This window comes from Ranitomeya imitator, chromosome 1, assembly GCF_032444005.1.
Source record: "Ranitomeya imitator isolate aRanImi1 chromosome 1, aRanImi1.pri, whole genome shotgun sequence".
NCBI classification, from domain to species: Eukaryota; Metazoa; Chordata; class Amphibia; order Anura; family Dendrobatidae; genus Ranitomeya; species Ranitomeya imitator.
In genome coordinates this window covers 363,885,043-363,900,596 of record NC_091282.1, presented here as the reverse complement: position 1 = coordinate 363,900,596, position 15,554 = coordinate 363,885,043, and positions in this window count along the sequence as shown.

Genomic DNA, 15,554 nt, shown 5'->3' with positions numbered 1-15,554 from the left:
CGGTAACATCCACAGCTGAGGTTGAGCTCTCGAGAGCCACCAACCTACCCTCCAGCTGCTGGATATACCGCAAGGATTGCTGTTTGTCCGTCATTACTAGCCAGACCCTGGCGCTAGTATAATGTTAGGGCTAGCGGAACGCACCAAATAATAAGACAGATAGAGTATGGTGCGTTCGCAGCCCGGGGTCCATCGTGCAGAGATGGAACCTGCTGCCAAGCAATGACGGACTATATGGCGGTACAAAGTAAATACACACACGGGTTAACCTCACCCTGTGTGAAGGAAGCGAACCCTGTTGCGTCACAGGGCCGCGGCACCGCACCAAGAGCGCAAGCAAGGAGACTCAGAACTCAATCCCAAGGCACAGGATTTGAGTACATAGACCTCATGCGCTCGACACCGCTACTGGGGTGTCAGAGTGACAGCATTAGAAGCACGAGAGTGCATGCAGTGCCGCACTGGCGAACGCCACCAACCACCCAGGCTTGGGTCAGGAAAGCGCTGTGAAAGCACACGGCGCCGCACTGGCGGTCAAAGCAACAAGACGCTGTATTGTGTGTTTACGTGCTGATGGCTAAGTCGGGCGCTAGATAGCAATCCTACATTCGCGACCAGTCAACAACACCAGGAATGGGAATGATTAGGAGCTTTCATCCATCGACATACATCCATCAACACACACACATTATCAAGTCTATACTAGCGCATGGCCGTGCGGTCATGCGCAGCTTATATAGTTGCAGCACATTCAGGACCTTCCAATAAAGGACCAATGGGAAGCTGCTACTGAAGTTTTGCCCTTTCAGGACCTTCCTGGAGGACCAATGGGATGTGCTGCAGTACCTGAGCATGTGACCCTCGATCTCCAACGGGAGATCTTGCCCTGGGCATGCTCAGAAAGAGAAAAGCAGGACTTAGCCCCAAAAGCATCTGCTCGCCGCTGCCCAACACTGACTTCAATGGCAGAAGCAGGAAAAGCAGCAGTAACTCTTTGTACAGAGTGAGACTGAGCTAGACGATGGGACCGATGTCTCCGCTGAGCAGACTCCACTGCGGCTGGAGAAGAATGGGAGACCGCAGCGGAGATGGCTCGAGATTCCCCTTGTGCAGAAGCGGGAACTCGACACCTAACACAGGATTTGTGGATTGAACACTAGTAGACCCACACTAACTAATAAGTGTAAGAATCTGACCCTATCTCAGCAGCAGCTCTCCCTACACTAGCTGAGTCTGGAACAGAATGTGTCGAGCAGGGCGGCGCAGGTCAATTACAGACCCGATGACACTGTGCGGCCAGTCAATCACTGTAATACCACAACAAAGATGGCAGACAATCCCTGAATGTTGATTGGCGCTCTAAAAAGCGCCAAAATTAAAAGGAGGAGACCCGAGCTCCCGCCGAATAATCCCAGAAATACTCGGTGCTCGCTGAGTACACCGAGCATAGTGATAATCGGCAAGTACCGAGTAGTGGCGAGCACGTTCACTCGGAAGTGGACGGCAAAATGGCTGACCATGGACGAGCCCTGTGTCAATGCTAGCAGTTGGAGAGCTGTATAATGGGTGACTCGAGGTCCCAAAAAGATCTGTTTCAGAGTGCTCAGGAACGGTTGAGCACTTTGCACATGATCGTCGCATTCCCACAGCGGCGTGGGCCACTCCAATGCACTGTCTGGAGCCAGGAGCTCAAGGTGTATAGCACACTGACTCACAAATCCCCTACATGACTTGCTATCACCAGAAAACTTATCTGGCAGTGGGAGGCAGGGTAAGTTCAGAACAGGTGTTGCAGTGGACAAAGTAGCCACGCTAGCAGCCTGAACAGCTACTGCGGTAACATTCATGGCTGAGATTGTGCGCTAGAGAGACGCCAACCTGCCCTCCAGCTGCTGGATGTACCGCTGCAGTCGCTGTTCTTCAGCCATTACTAGCCAGACCATGGCGCTAGTATAATGTTAGGGCTGGCGGAACACACCAAATAATATTAAAGAAGATATAAGGTGCGTTCGCAGCCCGGGTTGTACCATGCAGAGATGACACCTGCTGCTTAGTAATGACGGACAGTATATGGCGGTACAACATAAACACATGCGGGTTAACTTCACCCGGTAGGTAGGAGGCAAACCCTGTTGCATCACAGGACTGCAATACTGCAGAGTGAACGCTAGTGTTTTGGTCACAGGACCCTGCCCCAAGGACGCAGGGTTAGAGTCCTTCTAGACCCACTAGCATTCGGCACCGCAACTGTGGATGCCACTAACCACCTTAATCTTGGGCCAGGAAAGCGCACTATTTGCACATGGCGCCACTCTGACGGACCCTACTGTAAACTGTAGTACTGTTGTGCCTTGTGCTGGATGGCACAATCTGGAGCTAGTTAGCTCCATTCACCCACACTACGTCAACAATGCTAGGGAAGGGAATCAATTAGGAGCTTTCAGCAGGCCATGCAAACCTTTTATAGCTGCGTCTTTCCTGGACCTTCCCCTGGTCCAATCAGGATCACTTCAGGAACTGAGCATGTGACTCCTGATCTCCAATGAGAGGTGGTCCCACGGGCATGCTCAGTTGACAAAAATCAGGACTTAGTCCTTGGAGGGTCTGCTCGCTGTTGAGTAATGCTGGTTATAATAGCTGAACCTGGGACAGTAGCAATAACCAGAAGCTCAGCATTGGCTTGAGCAAGATGCTGGGATTGATGTCTCTACTGAGCAGGCTCCTCTATGGCCGGGGAAGAATGGGAGACCGAAAAGGACATGGTTCGAGATTCCCCTTGTGCAGTGATCGGAACTCAACACCTAACAGTATCGCATAGAAAATATTGGTTCTGAAAACAAAGTAAAGGTTTTCTGACAAATTTGTTGAAATGTACTCATTTATGCTGCACACTGTACTGCTCTGGCAAAAATTAAGAGACCACTGCAAAATTTCAAAGCAAAAAATTTTGTATTTTTTTTCTGAAAAGGAAAAGTGGTCAAAATTAAAAAAAAGCATAGTGCTTTCAGACCTCAAATAATGCAAAGAAAACAAGTTCATAATTATTTAGAAACATCAATACTAATGTTTTCACTCAGGAAGAGTTCAGAAATCAATATTTTGTGGAATAACCATGATTTTTAATCACAGCTTTCATGAGTCTTGGCATGATTTCCACCAGTCTTTCACACTGCTTCTGCCGCAAAAATTAAAGCAGTTCTTTGCTTGTGACTATCCATCATCCTCTTGATTACATTCCAGAGGTATTCAATGGAGTTCAGGTCTGGAGATTGTGCTGCCTATCACAGGGTTTTGATTTGGTGGTTTCTTAATCTTTGCCAGAGCTGTTATATATATATATATATATATATATATATATATATATAATATAACGCTGGGAGCGTCACTCTGTCCGAAGCCTCTATAGACTGCGCAAGCGCAAGCGCCGGCACAGTCTGGGCCTCACAGAGCGACGCTCCCGGGAGATCGCGGTGTGCGTTCACACTGAACACACACCGCAATCTCCACCGCAGAAGCAGGGACCGCCAGGAGGGTGAGTATCGGCCTATATTCACCTGTCCCCGTTCCATCGCTGAGCGGCGCCATCTTCCCGGTCTTCGGTCTGTGGCCTTCAGTTCAGAGGGCGCGATGACGCGCTTAATGCGCGCCGGCGCCGCCCTCTGACTGAATAGTCACGGCCAGGAGACCGGGAAGATGGCGGCGCTCAGCGATGGAACGCAGGACAGGTGAGTATAGTAAGTGCTGGGGGGGCCTGAGCTGGCGGCGATACCGGCACCTGACCCCCACAGCGCGCCGGTGTCCCCGCCTGCTCAGGCCCCCCAGCACTCGGCGCCGAGCGGGTCAGAGGCAGTATGGGGACGCAGGATGGAGCAGCACATAAGGATGGGGACGCAGGATGGAGCAGCACATAAGGATGGGGACGCAGGATGGGAGCAGCACATAAGGATGGGGACGCAGGATGGAGCAGCACATAAGGATGGGGACGCAGGATGGAGCAGCACATAAGGATGGGGACGCAGGATGGAGCAGCACATAAGGATGGGGACGCAGGATGGAGCAGCACATAAGGATGGGGACGCACGATGGAGCAGCACATAAGGATGGGGACGCAGGATGGAGCAGCACATAAGGATGGGGACGCAGGATGCAGCAGCACATAAGGATGGGGACGCAGGATGGAGCAGCACATAAGGATGGGGACGCAGGATGGAGCAGCACATAAGGATGGGGACGCAGGATGGAGCAGCACATAACAGGATGGGGACGCAGGATGCAGCATGAACATAAGGATGGGGACGCAGGATGGGAGCAGCACATAAGGATGGGGACGCAGGATGGAGCAGCACATAACAGGATGGGGACGCAGGATGGAGCAGCACATAAGGATGGGGACGCAGGATGGAGCAGCACGTAAGGATGGGGACGCAGGATGGAGCAGCACATAAGGATGGGGACGCAGGATGGAGCAGCACATAAGGATGGGGACGCAGGATGCAGCATGAACATAAGGATGGGGACGCAGGATGCAGCATGAACATAAGGATGGGGACGCAGGATGGAGCAGCACATAAGGATGGGGACGCAGGATGGAGCAGCACATAACAGGATGGGGACGCAGGATGGAGCAGCACATAAGGATGGGGACGCAGGATGGGAGCAGCACATAAGGATGGGGATGCAGGATGGAGCAGCACATAACAGGATGGGGACGCAGGATGGAGCAGCACATAAGGATGGGGACGCAGGATGGGAGCAGCACATAAGGATGGGGACGCAGGATGGAGCAGTACATAAGGATGGGGACGCAGGATGGAGCAGCACATAAGGATGGGGACGCAGGATGCAGCATGAACATAAGGATGGGGACGCAGGATGCAGCAGCACATAAGGATGGGGACGCAGGATGCAGCATGAACATAAGGATGGGGACGCAGGATGGGAGCAGCACATAAGGATGGGGACGCAGGATGCAGCAGCACATAAGGATGGGGACGCAGGATGCAGCATGAACATAAGGATGGGGACGCAGGATGGAGCAGTACATAAGGATGGGGACGCAGGATGGAGCAGCACATAAGGATGGGGACGCAGGATGCAGCATGAACATAAGGATGGGGACGCAGTATGCAGCATGAACATAAGGATGGGGACGCAGGATGCAGCAGCACATAAGGATGGGGACGCAGGATGCAGCATGAACATAAGGATGGGGACGCAGGATGGGAGCAGCACATAAGGATGGGGACGCAGGATGCAGCAGCACATAAGGATGGGGACGCAGGATGCAGCAGCACATAAGGATGGGGACGCAGGATGCAGCATGAACATAAGGATGGGGACGCAGGATGCAGCAGCACATAAGGATGGGGACGCAGGATGCAGCAGTACATAAGGATGGGGACGCAGGATGCAGCAGCACATAAGGATGGGGACGCAGGATGCAGCATGAACATAAGGATGGGGACGCAGGATGCAGCAGCACATAAGGATGGGGACGCAGGATGCAGCAGTACATAAGGATGGGGACGCAGGATGGAGCAGCACATAAGGATGGGGACGCAGGATGCAGCAGCACATAAGGATGGGGACGCAGAATGCAGCAGCACATAAGGATGGGGACGCAGGATGCAGCAGCACATAAGGATGGGGACGCAGGATGCAGCAGCACATATGGATGGGGACGCAGGATGGAGCAGCACATAAGGATGGGGACGCAGGATGGGAGCAGCACATAAGGATGGGGACGCAGGATGGAGCAGCACATAAGGATGGGGACGCAGGATGCAGCAGCACATAAGGATGGGGACGCAGGATGCAGCAGCACATAAGGATGGGGACGCAGGATGCAGCAGCACATAAGGATGGGGACGCAGGATGGAGCAGCGCATGACAGGATGGGGACGCATGATGGAGCAGCGCATGACAGGATGGGGACGCAGGATGGAGCAGCGCATGACAGGATGGAGACGCAGGATGGGAGCAGCGCATCACAGGATGGGAGCAGCGCATCACAGGATGGGGACGCAGGATGGAGCAGCACATGACAGGATGGGGATGCAGGATGGAGCAGCGCATGACAGGATGGGGACGCAGGATGGAGCAGCACATGACAGGATGGGGACACAGGATGGAGCAGCACATACCATGATGGAGACAATATACCAATATAAATGCAGCATGAACATAAGGATGGGGACGCAGGATGGGAGCAGCACATAAGGATGGGGACGCAGGATGGAGCAGCACATAACAGGATGGGGACGCAGGATGGAGCAGCACATAAGGATGGGGACGCAGGATGGAGCAGCACGTAAGGATGGGGACGCAGGATGGAGCAGCACATAAGGATGGGGACGCAGGATGGAGCAGCACATAAGGATGGGGACGCAGGATGCAGCATGAACATAAGGATGGGGACGCAGGATGGAGCAGCACATAAGGATGGGGACGCAGGATGGAGCAGCACATAAGGATGGGGACGCAGGATGCAGCATGAACATAAGGATGGGGACGCAGGATGCAGCATGAACATAAGGATGGGGACGCAGGATGGAGCAGCACATAAGGATGGGGACGCAGGATGGAGCAGCACATAACAGGATGGGGACGCAGGATGGAGCAGCACATAAGGATGGGGACGCAGGATGGGAGCAGCACATAAGGATGGGGATGCAGGATGGAGCAGCACATAACAGGATGGGGACGCAGGATGGAGCAGCACATAAGGATGGGGACGCAGGATGGGAGCAGCACATAAGGATGGGGACGCAGGATGGAGCAGTACATAAGGATGGGGACGCAGGATGGAGCAGCACATAAGGATGGGGACGCAGGATGCAGCATGAACATAAGGATGGGGACGCAGGATGCAGCAGCACATAAGGATGGGGACGCAGGATGCAGCATGAACATAAGGATGGGGACGCAGGATGGGAGCAGCACATAAGGATGGGACGCAGGATGCAGCAGCACATAAGGATGGGGACGCAGGATGCAGCATGAACATAAGGATGGGGACGCAGGATGGAGCAGTACATAAGGATGGGGACGCAGGATGGAGCAGCACATAAGGATGGGGACGCAGGATGCAGCATGAACATAAGGATGGGGACGCAGGATGCAGCATGAACATAAGGATGGGGACGCAGGATGCAGCAGCACATAAGGATGGGGACGCAGGATGCAGCATGAACATAAGGATGGGGACGCAGGATGGGAGCAGCACATAAGGATGGGGACGCAGGATGCAGCAGCACATAAGGATGGGGACGCAGGATGCAGCAGCACATAAGGATGGGGACGCAGGATGCAGCATGAACATAAGGATGGGGACGCAGGATGGAGCAGCACATAAGGATGGGGACGCAGGATGCAGCAGTACATAAGGATGGGGACGCAGGATGCAGCAGCACATAAGGATGGGGACGCAGGATGCAGCATGAACATAAGGATGGGGACGCAGGATGCAGCAGCACATAAGGATGGGGACGCAGGATGCAGCAGTACATAAGGATGGGGACGCAGGATGGAGCAGCACATAAGGATGGGGACGCAGGATGCAGCAGCACATAAGGATGGGGACGCAGGATGCAGCAGCACATAAGGATGGGGACGCAGGATGCAGCAGCACATAAGGATGGGGACGCAGGATGCAGCAGCACATAAGGATGGGGACGCAGGATGGAGCAGCACATAAGGATGGGGACGCAGGATGGGAGCAGCACATAAGGATGGGGACGCAGGATGGAGCAGCACATAAGGATGGGGACGCAGGATGCAGCAGCACATAAGGATGGAGACGCAGGATGCAGCAGCACATAAGGATGGGGACGCAGGATGCAGCAGCACATAAGGATGGGGACGCAGGATGGAGCAGCGCATGACAGGATGGGGACGCATGATGGAGCAGCGCATGACAGGATGGGGACGCAGGATGGAGCAGCGCATGACAGGATGGGGACGCAGGATGGGAGCAGCGCATCACAGGATGGGAGCAGCGCATCACAGGATGGGGACGCAGGATGGAGCAGCACATGACAGGATGGGGATGCAGGATGGAGCAGCGCATGACAGGATGGGGACGCAGGATGGAGCAGCACATGACAGGATGGGGACACAGGATGGAGCAGCACATACCATGATGGAGACAATATACCAATATAAATGCTCGCCACCCGGGCGTAGAACGGGTTCAATAGCTAGTATATATATATATATATATATATATATATATATATACATCACTGACATCTATATAGCTATGTATTCTATATGTATATATCTATTCTATCTATTCTATTCTAACCTGTCACTCTGTAAATTTACTGTAGGCGGCATATGAATTGTCAGCTTTTATTCTATCTTTTACCGAATGCTACCGACTTTCCGATTTTAAGAAAAATGCTCGTGTTACCAATCACGAATCCGAATGTATCTTATTCATGCCGAATTTATGTTTAGCGATTGTTTTCCAAACATATTCTCTCATCTTAGACTTGAGGCAAAACTGTAGCACAATAAATGTTATATAAAATTTCATTACTGAAAAAAGATGCAGTATTACAATGCCAGTAAAATTTGTCCACTTCAGATGGACGTCTTAGACTGCAGTATCAATATAGTGATGATATTTCTAACCAAAAATGTTTATTAGTGTTTTGAGGCACAACCAGAGTACGTTAAATTTAAATGTATAAAATTTCAGTGCTGAAAAAAATTGTAGTATTGCAGGAAAATTTGCAAACCTCAGATGGACTCTTTACACTGCAGGAGCAAGATAGGTGTGCTATTGAGTTTCAACCAAGTCTGGCTGCATGCTTTTGCCGCACAACTAGGGTTGAGCGAAACGGGTCGGCCATTTTCAGAAGTCGCCGACTTTTGGCAAAGTCGGGTTTCATGAAACCCGACCCGACCCCTGTGCGGGGTCGGCCATGAGGTCGGCGATCTTCTGAATCTGGTATCGGAATTCTGATACCGAGTTCCGATATGTTTGCAATATCGGAAATCGTATCAGAATCCATATTTAAGTGTAAAATAAAGAATTAAAATAAAAAATATTGCTATACTCACCCTCTGACGCGCCCTGGTACTAACCGGCAGCCTTCCTTCCTTAGAATCAGCGCGTGAAAGACCTTAGATGACGTCGCGGCTTGTGATTGGTCGCGCGACCGCCCATGTGACCGCTCACGCGACCAATCACAAGCCGCGACGTCACCGAAAGTCCTTCAAGCGCTGATTCTTAGGAAGGAAGGTTGCCGGAAAGAAGCAGGGTGCGTCCGAGGGTGAGTATATTCCTATTAGGTGTATACTCACCCTCGGACGCGCCCTGCCTCCCACCTCCCACTCGCCAGTGTCTTTCCTGTTCCCCATGGGACAGGGAGAGGCTTCCATATGCTGTAGTGGCCGGCGACTACAGTTACTATTACAGATTTTACCTGTTAAAGTCGGGCAGCTGGTGGTCGCCCCGTGCCTCTCCGTGAGCTGCTCCCGTCATCCTGCATGCCAGGTACCTCGGGACTCTTCCCGGCCTTCCTGCACCCCCACGAGGGTAAAGCAGGCCGGGATCCCCAGCCAGGATCCTCTCTGAGCTTCCCGGCTTCTTCCCCTCCATGCTGCTCGGCTCGGCGTTCCGGAAGTGACGTCAGCGGTCGTGCGCGCGTCACTTTACGGTTTTCGTATCTCCCTGAAGCCAGTACTTCCGGGTTCGCCGGCGGCGTTGTCGGAGCTATGGTTGCCCACACGTGGATCCTGGAGGGGGAGGGGGAATTATGTCCGCTGGAGGCAGGTGCTGGGAGTGGTGCTCCATGAAAACCTGCTGAATCACCACCGAAGACTAAAATTTCTTCAGTATGGACGGTTCTTTACGCCCTGCATCTGCAGAGCCCAGTTCTGCCCCTGCTACTGTGAGTACGCAGGGACTGGATCCGGGAGGTAGTTTCTTTAAGGGGTTAGCTCCCCATTCTTCTCTCCCTTTCTGTTTCAGGGAGAAAAGTCTGCCCCTAGAGCTACTAATAGGAAGAAGTGCCCGGTCTGTTCTATTAAACTCCCTCCTATCTGGGATAAAAAAACTCTGCCAGCCATGTACTGACAGGATAATTAAAGCTGAGCAACCATCCCTTCTAGATGAGATACGCTCTCATGTTAAATAGGAGGTACAATCTTCCTTAGCAGCCTTTACACCTCCACCCCCACCTCCGCCACCACATTCCCCAGCTAAAAAGAGGAAGATTCAGGTCGTAGAATCTGATTCTGATTCAGACCACTCTCATACTTCATCTGTTGGCTGGGAAGATCCAGCATCTCCTAAGGCTGAGGTCAGGAAATACCTCTTTTCCTCAGATTATATTGAGGACCTAGTGTCTGCTGTTCGTAACACAATGGGACTTGAAGAGGAACCTGTACCACAGTCCATACAGGATCATATGTTTGGTGGGCTCAGATCGGAGAAAAGGGCAGGGTTCCCTGTTCACGCTAATGTTATTAGTATGATTGAGCAAGAATGGGAGCTCCCTGAAAAGCGCTTTAGTATGTCTTCAGAGATGAAACATAGATTTCCTCTACAAGGTGATTTTTGTCAAACTTGACATTCCCAAGGTTGATGTGCAGGTGGCCAGAGTCGCCAAAAGAACAGCACTCGCCTTTGAGGATTCTTCACAATTGAAAGACCCTATGGACAGGAAGATTGAGAGTCTCCTGAAGAAGTCTTGGGAAACTTCTACGTCTGTCCTCAAGGCTAATATCGCCTCTACCTGTGTAGCTAGGACCCTCTCCTGCTGGCTAGAAAAATTAGAATCTCACATTTCTCAAGGTACCTCTAGAGATGAGATGTTGGATTCACTCCCTATTTTACATAAGGCTACTGGGTTTCTGGCGGATGCTTCTCTGGAATCTGTTAGGATTGCCGCCAGATCTTTAGTGCTTTCCAACTCTGCCAGAAGAGCTCTCTGGCTTAAGCTATGGAGTGGTGATATCACTTCTAAGGCCAAGTTATGTGCCATCCCCTTTAAAGGAGACTATGTGTTTGGTCCAGCTTTAGACGACATTCTTGATAAAGCTACTGATAAGAAAAAGGCGCTTCCGGAGCAAAAACAACCGAGGAAACATTTTTTTCGTGCCCCACTGTCTCAGCCCTCTCAGCCGAGAGGTAAAGGCAAAACCGGTAGATGGAGCTATGCCGAAGGTAGAGGGAAAAATATTTTTGTATCTCAACAACAGCAGCAGCAGCAGCAGTCATTCCACCAGAATAAACAATGACTCCGACCCGGTGGGGGGAAGACTCTAAAAATATGTGGATCAGTGGGAAAACATCACCAGCTCCCACTGGGTCCTCAATGTTATCAAAGAGGGCCTATTGATCGAGTTAACTTCCCCCCCTCCCCCTCAGGGTCTAAAGATTACTACCCTTTCAACGAAGGAACACAATTTATTAACATTGGGTCTCAGAGATCTTCTAAGATCAAACGTGATCTCGTGTTATGATCTGGTGGCCTAGGAGCAGCATGAGACGTACTCTGGAGAAGGTGGTACCTGTACTGACTGCAAACCCTGAACTTAGCAGCGCAACTAGAAATAGCCGTGGGATGTACCTAACACTCCCTAGACACCTCGACACAGCCTAAGGACTAACTTCCCCTAAAGATAGAAACGGAAAACTATCTTGCCTCAGAGAAAATCCCCAAAGGATAGACAGCACCCCCACAAATATTGACTGTGAGAGGAGAGGGAAATGACAAACGCAGACTGAAAACAGGATTAGCAAAGGAGGCCTTACTAGCTAAAAAGAAAGAATAGGACAGAGAACTATGCGGTCAGTATTAAAACACTAGAAAATATCCACCACAGAAAATACAAAACTCCACATCTGACTAAAGACATAGAGGGTATATCTGCATCTCCTGAGATACCGCTTGGCTGCAAAAAATCCTTTCACAGACAAGCTGGACAAGACAAAACATGAAAATGCACTGAACTATAAGGCCCACAGCATGTGGACAGCAGAAACAAAGCCAGGACTTATCTTTGTTGAAAAGCACAGCAAACAGGAGAGACCAGTAAGGGATGTAAATCCTCCAAAAACAATGGACAACTGACACAGACTAAAGGATCAAGCAGGACTAAATAGCTGAGTCCAAATTGCAAAAAGTGAACACACCTGATAAATGCTGCGATCCCAAGACAGCAGCACTACCACTCATAACCACCTGAAGGAGCCCAAGAGCAGAATTCACAACAATCTCCCCAGTTCCACAATCAGAATGGGGTCTGGGACATTATTCCCGATTATTCCTGGTACCCAAACCATCAGGGGAAGTCCGTATCATCATAAATTTAAAGGCTCTGAATCAGTATGTGAAATATCGAAGGTTCAAGATGGAGTCTGTAAAATCAGCCATTCCTTTAATAGATCAACACTCCTTTATGGCAACAATCGACCTAAAGGATGCATATTTTCACATTCCTATTCACCCGAGACACAGAAGATATCTCAGTTTTGTGATTCAGGGGAATCATCAGGTGGAGCACTATCAGTTTGGAGTCCTTCCCTTCGGCATCTCATCAGCTCCAAGGGTATTCTCCAAAGTAATGGCAGAGGCAGTGTCATTCATCCGGAGACAAGGGGTCTGTATAGTGCCCTATCTGGACGATCTGCTGATAGTGGCTCCCACCGAGATGACCCTGGTATCCCATGTGTCAACTACATTAGAGATATTGAAGTCTCTGGGTTGGATACCGAATATAAAGAAATCTCAGCTTCAACACCTCAAAAACCAGGAAGTTTTTGGGAGTGGTTCTGGACTCGGCAAAACAAATGTCCTTCCTTCCAGACGATCACAGACTACCATTAGTAGTAAAGATCAGGAAATACAAAGAGATGAGATCTCCTACACTCCGGCAGGGAATGTCGCTCTTAGGCTCCATGACAGCCTGCATTCAGTCGGTGGCTTGGGCTCAAGCCCACTCAAGAATTCTCCAAACCCACGTTCTAGACAATTGGGATGGTCATCCCGCCTCTTTAACCAAAAGGATTCACACACCAGGTCGGGTGAAAGCATCTTTAACATGGTGGATGAAATCCGAAAACCTTCTCAGGGGTGTGAGTTGGATTCAATTCCCAATAACCACGATCAAATCAGATGCCAGCAAGAGAGGCTGGGGAGCCATGATAAATCATGTTCCTTATCAGGGTCTTTGGGACCAGTCAATCAGAGAAAGATTGTCAAACTTCCGAGAACTCAAAGCTGTGGAAGAAGCTCTCTTAGCAGCAAATCGTCAGATTTCTGGACAACATGTTCAGATATACTCGGACAACATAACCACGGTGGCTCATATCAGACACCAGGGCAGTACAAAATTCACCAGCCTAAAAAAGATCTCTGCTCGAATTTTTGCTTGGGCCGAAAAACACTTACTGTCCCTGACGGCAACTCACCTGAAAGGTACTGCCAATATTCAGGCAGAATATCTGAGCCACCAGGATATTCACCCGGGCGAATGGAGTCTGGATCGTCAAACATTCAACCTTCTGGTAAACAAGTGGGGTCTCCCGGAAGTCGACCTCTTTGCCTCTCACCAAAATGCAAAAGTCGAAACATATTTCTCCTTGGATCCAAGAGGAAATTCTAGAGCCGTAGATGCCTTAGTTCAAGATTGGCACTTTCATCTGGCCTACGCATTTTCACCCATCCCGATTCTTGCGAAGTTGCTACATAAAATTCGGATAGAAAAGACCCCAACTATTTTGGTTGCTCCATTTTGGCCCAAAAGAAGTTGGTTCAACCTGATCATCCAACTACAGGTAATGTTACCGATGAAAGATAATCTCCTCTCTCAGGGGCCAGTTCTTCACTCAGACCCTCAGAAATGGAATTTAGCCGCATGGTTTCTGAAGCCAATGTATTGAAAGCAAAAGGGTTATCAAACCCTGTCATAGCTACTCTACAAAAATCCAGAAAACCGGTGACAAACGCCATTTATAATAAAATCTGGAAAAAAAATTTCATCTTTTTGTCTGCCTAACCCTCCGGACCCCCTTAGGCCAGATATACCTAGGATATTAGATTTTTTACAAAAAGGCTTGGAGATTGGTCTGAAACCCAGTACTCTGTAGGTCCAGGTTTCTGCGCTCAGTTCTATCTTTGATCAAGATCTAACAGGACATCGTTGGATTAAAAGGTTCATGACCTCAGCAATTTGAATAAACCCTAGGAAACAAGTTATAGTTCCTCCATGGGATCTTAATATTGTGCTTCAAGGCCTTACAGGTCCACCCTTTGAACCTCTGTCTACCTGTTCCCCACAAAATATTGCTTACAAAACTGTTTTTTTGGTAGCTATAACTTCAGCTAGAAGAATGGGTGAATTACAGGCCTTATCAATAAGAGAACCTTATCTACTGGTTAGAGAAGACTCGATAGTGCTCCGACTTGATCCCTCTTTCCTTCCAAATGTGGTCTCTGAATTTCATCGTTCTCAAGAAATCGTGCTATCAACCTTTTGCAATAATCCTGCAAACTCTGAAGAAAGAAAATTTAATACTCTTGATGTTCGGCGTATTCTGCTACATTACTTGGATCAAGCCCGTGCTCTTAGAGTTGATCATAACCTTTTGGTCCACTCCTCAGGGCAAAATAAGGGAAAGAAGGTAGCCAAGAGTACCATTGCTACATGGATTAAAAAGCCATAACAGAATCTTACCTTGCTCAAAATAAACTACCTCCGGTAGGGATCAAGGCCCACTCAACCAGATCTACGTCGGTTTCCTGGGCAGAAAGAGCAGGCGCATCTCCGGAGCAGATCTGCAGGGCAGCTATGTGGTCTTCACTCCATACCTTCTCCAAACATTATAGATTGGATGTATTATCCAATAAGGATTTAGTCTTCGGCCGCAAGGTTCTTCAGGCCGTTGTCCCTCCCTAGTGCTAAATTAGTTGGTATTCCTCCATATGCCATCGTGGAAGGTGACTAGAGAAAATAGAATTATTCTTACCATTAATTCGGTTTCTAGGAACCTTCCACGATGGCGCTAATTTCCCACCCTCTATATTTCCTGGATCAATTCTGGGATTCAGAAGGTAAACCGGTGCTATGGTCTCAGTTGTAAGTCACTGGCGAGTGGGAGGTGGGAGGTTCTTTTAACCTCTCTGTGTTTCCTGTTCCCCATTAGGGCAAAGAGACAACCTCCATATGCCGTCATGGAAGGTACCGAATTAACGGTAAGAATAATTCTATTTTTCGTGATCTGGGGTCGGGTGAGGGCTTATTTTTTGCGTGCCGAGCTGACGTTTTTAATGATACCATTTCGGTGCAGATACATTCTTTTGATCGCCTGTTATTGCATTTTAATGCAATGTCACAGCGACCAAAAAAACGTAATTCTGGCGTTTTGGATTTTTTTCTCGCTACGCTGTTTAGCGATCAGGTTAATGCTTTTTTTATTGATAGATCGGGTGATTCTGAATGCGGCGATACCAAACACATGTAGGTTTTTTTTTTTTTAATTGTTTTATTTAGGATGGGGCGAAAGGGGGGTGATTTAAACTTTTATATTTTTTTAT